We start from the raw sequence: 8988 nt of genomic DNA, 5'->3' as shown, positions 1-8988 counted from the left end.
ATCGATACTGATCTTGGTAGTTTCTAATGGTTAGGAATAGACAGTTTCTGTTTGGTTACCATAGCTAAAACAATGAAGTTTGGACTGCTTGAATGATATCTGTGTTAACTGTTTTGAAAAATGGTGGGGAAAATGTGTCAACCCAATGAGAAAGGGTTTATACATTTGCAAGACCGGTCTTCTGCTCTGCTGGGATAGTGATAATGAAAATGAAGAGGAACCTAGTTTAGTTGACCAGGTCAAAGCAAACAAGAAAAACTGTAATAACTGGTAGCCCTTCATACTAGTCGGTACCCAAGAAGTAGCTCTCAGTTTCCAAAAGGTTGGTGACCCCTGGAATAAGTGCACTTTAAATACCTGGATGGTGCACTTATTCAACTGGTGAAATGAAGTGTGGAATGTTGGTCAGTTCACACACTCAACGTCCGCTGCTTTGCTCACATAGTGGGAAAAGGCGGAGCGTTCAGGCACTGATGTTAGTTAGATTATTTATTTTAGATTGTAAAAGCAAAATTCTCCTAAGAGGATGATTATGCTGTATCCCGATGGTGAATATGCTTATACTCATGGCAGGTATTATTTGTGTATGTGTTTCCCAGTGATGGGTTGCAACTGGAAGGGCAACCGCTGCATAAAACAAATGCTGGATAAGTTGGCGGTTCATTCCGCTGTGGAGACCCCAGATAAATAAAGGGACAAAGCCGAAAAGAAAATGAATGAATGAGTGACTAGTCCAGGGTGATGCAGTGGTGCAGTAGGTAGTGCTGTCACCTCACAGCAAGAAGGTCGCTGGTTCGAGCCACGGCTGGGTCAGTTGGTGTTTCTGTGTGGAGTTTGCATGTTCTCCCTGCGTTTGCGGGTTTCTTCCGGGTGCATTCCAGAGACATGCGGTACAGGTGAATTGGGTAAGCTAAATTGTCCGTAGTCTATGGGTGTGAATGAGTGTGTATGGATGTTTCCCAGAGATGGGTTGCAGCTGGAAGGGCATCCGCTGCGTAAAACATATGCTGGATAAGTTGGCAGTTTATTCCACTGTGGCGACCCTAGAATAATAAACAGACTAAACCGAAAAGAAAATTAATGAGTTACTAGATCACTCATGTGCATCTCACCAGTAAGCAGAAGATAACTTTTTTTATCGCACTGAATATATTGTTTTGAAAGACATGTCTGAAGCAAAGTTATGATTTCACTATCAGAAAGTTATGTTATTGTTTTGTAGGAAGTTGTTTGGCAAAATATGCATACATATTCAAAAGCAAGGGTATAAGTAGCGGACACTAATATGCATATGGTCAATTTGACCGGTATGGTAAATAATTCAAGATAGAAAAATATCAGTAATCTTTTGTGTTTGTAATTTGAATAAAATTAAAATGTTGGGAAAAAATATACACATTTAGGAAAGGCCACCGCATTACAGATATATGTTTTTTATTTTTTTATTTTAACAGTTGTTAAATTCCATCATTTAAAAATGCTCAATATGACCACCTCGGTTCTAGTGTTGAAGGAGGATGATTTCCTGGTTCTCCTTTTTCTGTTGTTCCCAAACTATTTTCCTTCATCTTTGTTGTCTGATGGTCCTGTTCAGCTCTTCTTCATCCACTGAGTCTCTACTTGTCCCACTTCGCTCTCCTTTTCCTCTCTCCTCCAGTCGGTCCATGTGTCTCCTCTGACTCCTTGAAACCCCTCTGCTCACCCTCAGCACGTAAAATCCAGTGCTTAAGATGTGTTTCAGGATATCCTGTCTCCAGCTACCTCAGGGATTTCCTTTGAAACAGAGACACCAGCTTCATTCTCCCTTGTCTCCACCATGCTAGGATTGCTAAGAAGTGGATAAAACTCATAGCCATCATGAAGACGACACTGCAGTTAAGGTTCAAGTAGAGCACATAGGAACTCAGCCAGCATAGGAAGTCCCCCAGGTTCCATTGCCTTTTTGTTGATGTGAGTGCTGATACATAGCAGTTCTAATACACTCAAGTTGAGCATGTAAATGTGGAAGGCTGAAGTCTGATAGTAAGTTCGAAGGGGCACATACAGTGCTCCACCTCTGCCCTTCAACACATCACCACCAACTTATCTCCATACTCCCTCGTCTCCACCATGGCCTATTATCGCATCAGCTTCATTAGACTCCCTCTTACCTCCAGCTCCACCTTGGTCATCTATCTGCATCCATCTCAGGACTCCACGCTAGCTGCTCCTCATACCTAAATGCCATCATGACTCTGGCTCCAAGCTTTTCTCTGCCTAGACTCTCCAGATTCAAGGTGCCACCATGGCTTTTTGTATCTGACTCCCACTCCACATTGCCACCCCTTCACTTCCCTACTTCAACCACCTTCATGGGCCAGCACAAGAAAAAAAATGTAAGAGGCATGGCTCTGCTGAACTGTCAAAAATGAATGTAAAAGTAGAAGTTAAATAAATTACAACTCTGTCATTGCCGGTCCCAAGTCCATATGAAAAAGGAGGAGGGTTAAGTGTGGGGTTGCAAGCCAACCTTATAAAACTAAACCACTACTCACACACTCAAATGAGATGCAGAGACTAAGGGTTTCTCACACCTGCTTCATTTAGTTTGGTTGAATTGCACTAGAATTTGGTTTCCTTTTTGGTGCGGTTCGTTTGAGCAGGTGTAAATGTCGACTTGAGTGCACATCAGAAGTGGACCAAAAAAATCATACCTCGTTACGCTTTCAAACGAACCCTGGAGCAGTTTGTTTGTGGTGAGAACATGATCTGGGGCCTGTTTCAGTAAGGAGGTTCAAACAACTCAGAGTTTAAACTTGAACTCTGAGTTGATTTACCGAGAGATTAAAAACTCAGAGTTTTCGGTTTCAGAACAGCTGATCTGAGTTGGGTCAATCAACTTCGAGTAGACCAACTCAGAGTTAAGCGCGCACACCGTGACTTTAAAAAGGCATTATCAATGGAGCGCAGACATTACGAGTGACTATGGCAATATCTTATAAAAGAGATCACCATTTCTTTCTCCAGCTGAACTTGATGTTCTCATGCAAAGTTATAGCAAATATGGGTGTATATATTTGAAAAGAAGCAACCATCAACCAGTTAGCGTGGGAAAACAGCTGCTCAAGTTAATGCCTAATTTAACTTTTTAAGTATTTAAATATTTAAGTATAATAAAATAAGTAATGTAATTTGTGACGTTTATATATTTTTTTCTAAACTTTCTTTTATACATTTATTAGTTTTAAATGATTTAACAGTGCACTTGTGTGTCTGCCTTTTTTATTGATCAAGTGATAGAGGTTAATATAACATTTAGAAGGTAAGCAGTACTAAAAATAATTTTTAGAAAGAATAATAATCCCATTAATCTAGTTACAGTGCATGTCGAAGGTGAATTTAATTTAATTATTTATTAAAAAAGCATAAGCCATTCTAGTACAGTTCTTCTGTGTGTGACTAAAATGTAGGCAATAGCTATGTTTCCATCCAAACATATTATATAAATTTATGTGCAAAACTGGAATATTGCATAAAAGATGCGAATAAAATTCCATCCAACGAGTCAAAGAGAAAAAAATTGTCACTTCCTGATTAAACTGGCACCAAATATCAACAGTAAAAACAGAATTTAGTGTGGTAGAAAATGCTGCGTCAATTAATTCTTTATTTAGCCTAATTAATGTACTTGCGCCTCGATGTCAGAAGACAATGCTGAAACACAATGAACACGTGGGGGCGTCTGAAGCCACACTGTTAAAAATTGTCCCGTTAAAAAACAGTAAAATACTGGCAGCTGCAGTTGCCAGCAATGTACTGTTATTTTACATTATGTTGCTGTAAAAATACATGGACTACATTGATTTACACAATACTCAAGTGAACTCATTTTGCTCACTGAAAGCAACTGCCTCAACTTGGTCAACTGCTGAATGAGTTTATGAATTAATGTCCTATATATGCTTAGAAGCATACTTATAATGATAACTTATTTTAGTTAATTAGAAAAGTTTGGTTTAACTCTAATGTCTTATTCTTCACAACAGCACACATACATGTAAATCTGGAATCACCAGAGAGATTCTGACTGCATCAGCCACTAAACAGCCGCTATCTTTAAATAGAGAAACATGCAGAATAACATCAGCAGTACACTGTTCATCTTTAACTCATACACTGGCTCTACTCTCCTCCACAATGGTGACACACAGAAGAAATTAGCTTCAGGTTTTACAGTAAAATTCTGTTTTTTCCTTGATTTAACAGTAATCTACTGGCAGCTGTGGTTGCCAGCAATCTACTGTTTTTTTACAGTCTACTTCCGTTGTGTAAATTAACAGTATATTACTGTTAAAATACATTTTTACACTGTGTTTTTACCTCTCACACCTTTAACCCTTTAAACCCCAGAGCATATACTTCAGTTTTAATTGAAGTGTCCACACTACTGAGTGTTCAAGAAACATGGAGCAAAGCTGAAGTAAATTCATTAATTAACTGACTAATTAAATGTGGATTGAGGATTAACAATGAACAAATGAAGAAATACTGAAGGGAAAAAACAAGAACAGAACATACAAAACTTTAGTCACAGCTTTATAATGAAATAACCTGAAGAACAACAAATGATTAAATCATTTAAATGATCAGCGGATGATTAAACAACTCTACAAACATCATCACCAGCTACACTTATTACTTAATACATGTATTTTTGTATAACATCTACTAAAGTTCTTCTTGAGAAAAAGTTAAAGTTTTACGTCACCATAATGGAGAACAGAGTTTGCTTTAGTTGGGCTCTTAGCCCTGTCATTTTTAACATTTATATAATTTGGCTGCTGCAACTGTTAAGAACTTTGTTTAAAAAGCTCCTTTGCTGAGGCAAGCCAGCCAAAAACCTAAATAAGATCTGGTGATGTTCATGTTGCTATTAAATGGCAGAGTCTGTTCTCATTTAGTATAATAAAATTTACTGCTCCTATTTAATGTTAAATCTATTGTTTTACATTATATGTATATATATATATATATATGGCAATGATTTCTGGAAGTTTTTAAGAATATCTTGGACAATAACACTGCTCTATGGTGTACATCGCACTCAAAGAGACATCAATAATCAGCATATGAACCTCAATAATGGTGACAACAAATTTAACAAAATTTACAAAATTAACAGTTTAACTCACAAACAGGCAACTGAAAGTCTAAACATAAACAACAGCAGAATCAAACACAAATAAAGAAAACCGTTAGACCATTATACAAAATGTATTTATACCGCAATGCATGCTGGGATATTTGTACAGTGCCACTCCCAGCATGCATTGCAGCATGAAACATTTGAGATGTTACCATTGTTGAGATACAAGGTCAGATTCATGAGGTCTGAGTGTGTATTTGTCATAACTGAACTGTTTTTGTATGTTATTTCTTAACTGTTAAGTAATTACGGAGGTATCTTTTCTGTTTCCACTTCTCATTAATTAAATTAATACCTGCAACTAAGCATAAAATCTATTGCATGAGGCCCTTCTTCCAGATAACAAACATTTATCAGAACTAATTTCAGACAAATAGATTTCTCTATTTATTGACTTCCCAACTTTATTGCTATAATACAAATGTTTTGTAAACTCTGTATTACAGTAGTTGGAAAGTCTTCTTAATTGAGTTCAAGGGTGAAGAACCCAACTAAACCAGCCCCTCACTCCATTACGGTGACACAAAAACCACCTTAATTTCTGTTGGATCTCAATGAGAATAGTATGGAAGTCAAATCAGTCAGTAATAAGTGTGTGTCTGCTGTTGTTTGTGGAGTTGTTTAATGATCCTCTGCTGAGACTGAAGCTGTTTTATTTTATTTTATTTTATTTAATGTTGTAACTCAAGTCACTGTTTGTATTTCTTGTTTATTTTCTTCAGTAATTGTGATTATTAACAGCAGGTGTTCATCAGTGTCTGAATTCACTCATTAGTGTTCATTAAAACTGTCAGGTGAACTAAATTAGTTAACTAGTGTATGAAATAGTGAACAAGGACACAAAGCGTGATTTCAAACACAGACTTCAAAACATCGAATCTGAACTCTGTTAGCTCACAGTTTTCTGCAGTTGGTTACTTTCTCGAAAACAAAAATGTTACCCAGAAAGCACTGTTTTTAACAGAATATTACTGTTTTAGTGAAAAAACATTATTTTACCGTAGAATCTGACCGTTTTTTAACAGCAATTTTTTACAGTGCATGAGACGCGGAGACTCTTGACACGCACCAGACGTTCGGAGGTAATTAATAATATACACTAATACTGAAACAGTTAAGGCATTTTAGAATGACTAAAACAATATTTAAGACATGTTACAGTGTGCCCAGCCTGCTGGTTTGTCCATTTACACACATTTTCATTATCATATGATCATGATCTTTTTTTTAATGTACATACTGTAATTTGTTCAGTAAAAGTGTTTCCATCGTAGTTTATGCGCACATTTTCTATCGAACAAAAGTTTATCCTACTGAGTTATGCGCGTTTTTTATGCATATTTTAAAAAGTTATGTGCATCACGACATTTCTATCAATCATTTTTATGCACGTATCCAAAATGAGCATTAAAATAGGTGGGTGGAAACGTAAGGCTAAGGCGAGAAATACCGCTTTATCTTAAAAAAGGGGAGGAGACAGACAGAAACTCTGAGTTTAGAGAATAAAACCTGCTTCTGACCAGGTTAGATTCACAGAGTAAGTTACCACAGTAACTGACTTTAAGTTAAAGTTACCTCTCTTTCAGAAACAGGCTTGACTTACCCTGCTTTCTCCAGTTTAACAAACCTGCCATTTTGAAACGGAAAACCCAGAGTTTCTCTCATTTCAGGGTCAAATGGCTCTGCAGCGAGCAGTGTCTCAAAAGTACTGCGCCTTTTTGGACTAATCCAGCTGCCGTAGGCCGATGCGCTGTGCATTATGGGATGTGGAGGAAAAATATTTGTTGACAGCACTTTACCAACAGCTTTAAACAGAGAGAGAGAAACATTACCTGATGTATTGTTGGTAATATTTTCATAAGATGACCACTCTCCTGAAGTGACTTGGGATGCACCTTCACCGTTTGCAATGCATTAAAACATTGTTTTACAGCCGCAGACGTGCTTCATTCTCAAAAAGTTTAGTTTGTCTAAAGTGATGTACTGTATACAAACTATATATTATACTAAGGGTGCTTTTATACCTTTTGTTTCAGAACCTGGCACGTTTCCCAAGTTAGCGCAGTTCATTTTGCCTATGTGAATCAAACAATCACACTCGGATCCGAGCCAAAACAATCGGTCCGAGATCGCCTGAATGAGGTGCTCTAAGTTTGATTAAAAGGAATGATTGTAGTGAAAAAGCAATTCGATCCGAGCCAAGCTATATCACAGTGTATTATGGATATGGAATAGGCATATATGGCTATATGAAGAAAGAATTATGAGTAGGGCGGGATGTCATTCCAACCGGTAAATGTTCGTTTCATGTCAAATATGATAGTTAAGCATGCTAACGATTAAAAAGAGCTGTTTATCCATTAGGAAAATTGACCGAAATGCAGTCTTGGTTTATCTGTTATTGCTCTCTATTATGAAAAGCCTATAATGCATATGCCAACGTTGTGTATCTATGTATGAGAAAGTCTTATCTCTGATTTATATTTGGTGATGTCTTTGGTTTTCACCATTCAAAATGATGCCTTAATGCCTTACTGCTCCATCATAAATTAAAATAAGGACGCATAATGCATGATTATTACTCTAAACAAATAAATAAAAAAATAATCAAAAATCATGAAACTCTAACCAGTGTGAGAAGAGTTTTCTCGCACGTGATTTGTTTTAGCTCTTTTGGTCCATTTAGAAACTTTGCCGTGTGAAGGCGAACTGCTCAGAGAACAAAATGCAACAATGTAGCAATTTTAATCCCTGTTTCGGAACAAAAGAATCGATCCACAGGTGTGAAAAAAGTGCCATTTTGTCTACCAGTTTGTTTACTTGCTGGAGTTCTATTGGCATTTTCCTGCACGTTAATTCTGTCCAACTGAAGCAGTTTTGAAAATATGTTCAATAACAACTGCCCAATGAGTGATGTAGATTTTGTCACATGACTGCATTTTGGTTCTTTTTAACTAGTTCGGACCAAAGCAATCAGTGAGGGGTAAAAAAAAAAACCAAAACCAAAAGAAAAATTGCTACAATCTATTATTTGTTGTCCTTAGTCTGGAACAAATGAACCGAACTACAGATGTTAAAGCACCCTAAATTCCTTGAAGATGAAGGACCTCCAAAAACCCAGAGATGCATGATGCTAGATGGTGAAAGCCAAAAGGAAATTGTTGAGCCAAATATCCTTCTTTTGACCAGTAGCACCCCCAAGGAAAGCGGAAGAGAGGCTGTCCAAGAAACACCTGGCATTGTGACGTAGGGACAGGCAGGGGTTAAAGGATGGGTTACACCTGGAGACAAGAAGAAAGAATGGCCCAGGACAGATACCACTGGAGATTGATCTTTGGCGTCCCATACCCCGGAATGGGTGAAGGGCATAAGTAACTAATATAAATTATGCAGACAATCAAATGCAGCCACAAAAATCACAATATTTTTATTGGGACTAAATGATTTAAAAGAGAATATATTTATTTTTAATATAAAAATAAAAAACCTATAAGCACATTCTACTAAACTTTTGGCTTTTTCAACTATTCCCCAAGGTGACACGGTGGCTCAGTGGTTAGCACTGGCGCATCACAGCAAGAAAGTAACTGGTTCAAGTCCCAGCTGGGCCAGTTGGCATTTCTGTGTGTAGTTTACATGTTCTCCCCGTGTTAGCAAGGGTTTCCTCTGCGTGCTCCAATTTCCCCCATAGTCCAAATACATGTGCTATAGGGGAGTTGCTAAATTGGCCGTAGTCTGTGTGAATGAGAGTGTATTCCCAGTACTGGGTTGTGCCTGGAACGGCATTCACTGTGTAGAGCATG

This window comes from Danio rerio, chromosome 14 (genome assembly GCF_049306965.1).
Source record: "Danio rerio strain Tuebingen ecotype United States chromosome 14, GRCz12tu, whole genome shotgun sequence".
NCBI classification, from domain to species: Eukaryota; Metazoa; Chordata; class Actinopteri; order Cypriniformes; family Danionidae; genus Danio; species Danio rerio.
Note: the sequence above shows the minus strand (reverse complement) of the source record.